Below are 2,294 nucleotides of genomic sequence, written 5' to 3'. Positions count from 1 at the left end.
TAGCATTTACATAGAACCAGTTCTTAATGAAATGTCTAATGTTTTGTTCAGACACTAGTAAAACTGAAGAATTTCTAATTTCAATCACACTCACTCCCCTGAACTTTATACATGGAATCAGGTAAAGAATTCATGAGGTGGGATGTTATTTTAGTAGTCCATGTAGATGGCCTAAATTATGGTAAATTTCTTGAGATTGGTGAGCTATAAAAGATATTTTATATGCATATTTTATATTTTATATATTTTATATTTTAGTGCATATTGGCTATTTTTAAATGAAATATGTAAGATATGGACCATGTGTTATAATCTTATTTTTATTGAGCATTAGTAATATTAATATCCTAAACTAGGTTCACTAATTTTGCTATAAACATATAATTTGAATATATGTATTGCCTACATATAATATTACTGTATAGTGTATATTATGTATTTTTTATGTTGTATCTATTAACTATATACATATACATATATACATTCGTGTAGTGGTTGTGTAGTGATTTAATCAGCTGGAGTAATATGATTTTGCTCATTGATCCAATATTTCCTTACATATACTGATTCTAAACTAATTTAAAATAAGTTTAAATTTCTCTCCTTCCAGGCCTGGTTATTTACTGCTATTTTTTTTGTTGTTGCTTTTCTTATAAAATAGGAATAATGGGGATGGTGAAGTATACTACCTGTGAATACCACAACTTAGACAATAACAGGACTAGAGGACAGTTTGGTCAAGACAAATTCAGAAATAAATAGGGCTATCATAATACCACAGTTGGTGACCTCTGGGCTGGGCAGTTAAGGTTACTAAAAAGAGGATTGGTGGGCAGTGCTATTTGTGTAGGTCAGGTCTGAGAGGAAGCGATGACTCCAATAAATATGTAAAAGACAATGTGAAGATGAGATGATAAACCTTTAGCCTAGCATTTTATTCCTATATTCATTTAATCTGAAATCTTATATAAAAACATAGGATATCACACTCTTTGATGGGAAATCATCTAGGCTTTATTTTAAGGTATTTGCTTACTCAACTCTATTGCCTCCTAATTTTGTGTCAGAAAATGCCAGTGTGACGAGGGCAAGGACAATTTTCTTTGCTGTCTATTGAGCCACTGGCAATTTTTGAAATAAAATGTCATCCTCTCCACTAAATTTCTACTTGTTATGATTTTAAATGAGCAGGTGATCTGTGCTCGGGGAACTTTTTTTAAAGACAAGATCTATTGGAGAGCTAGACAGACCCTTAGCAATCAGATTGCAACGAGATGTTAGTGCTGTGGTTTATAAATAATTCATCGATCACATGGCTTTGAACAGTTCTGTCAAACTCTGCGAGAAGAGGTGGCAAATTATTCTTCAACACAATCATTTGTTTTTGCGCATGAAAAATAGTGTGCATTTAATATGATAAAAAATAAGAATTGAAACTCTAGTGAGGCAATCTGTTAGAAGAGTTTTCACATCAAAAGCAGTAGTATACCTTATGCGCTCGCCTGTTTCTTTCCATCCCTGCATGGAGTCGCTATTCCTATTATTTGACTAATTTGTGTATTTGGCAGTCAACCTTTGAAGCAGTTCTGTAATTCCACATCAAAGCCAGTACAATGCTTTAACAAAAATATAGCTGAATCAGGATACACAGGAAGTTGAGTTGACTGTTGGCTCTATTAGACAAGCAGGTATTTGACTGCACTTGATTGGTCATATGAATCTCATTTCATCTAGTCAATATATAACTATGAAAAATTTAAGAACAGGTGAATGGATGGATGGATGGATGGATGGATGGATGGATGGATGGATGGATGGATGGACAAGTGTATGGAAAGATATGCCAATGAATAGCTATCATTAAAGTGCCACATAAACATGTGTGAAAATTGCATGTTGATGACTATATTATTCTTACTTTAAAAAAAAACATGTGGAATGATGTTAGAGCAGAGGTTTAAAGACAAGATGAACAGAAAAGATTTTCTGCTGAGCTCATGTCCAAATAACCTCACAGTCACAAATTAGACCAAGAGCTGCATTCTGTGTGAGCTAAGGCCAGCTTAGCATGATGGGAATGAGGGCTATGAAGCTGAGGAGTAACCAATACTTCACATTCACCACACTGTCTCTGAGAAATAGTTCTTATTACAGTTTCACATCAGTTTGATTTGAGTCAAAGCCAATGAGATGGCTGATATTCTGGTATTCCAAAATACTAATCATGTGGAAGGCAGTTTAAAAAGAAAGATCCCGTCCCTGATGTTTTTCAGCTATTGTAGGCTAACAAGTGA

Source organism: Rattus rattus, chromosome 6 (genome assembly GCF_011064425.1).
Source record: "Rattus rattus isolate New Zealand chromosome 6, Rrattus_CSIRO_v1, whole genome shotgun sequence".
Classification (NCBI taxonomy): domain Eukaryota; kingdom Metazoa; phylum Chordata; class Mammalia; order Rodentia; family Muridae; genus Rattus; species Rattus rattus.
This window is presented reverse-complemented; position numbering follows the sequence as displayed.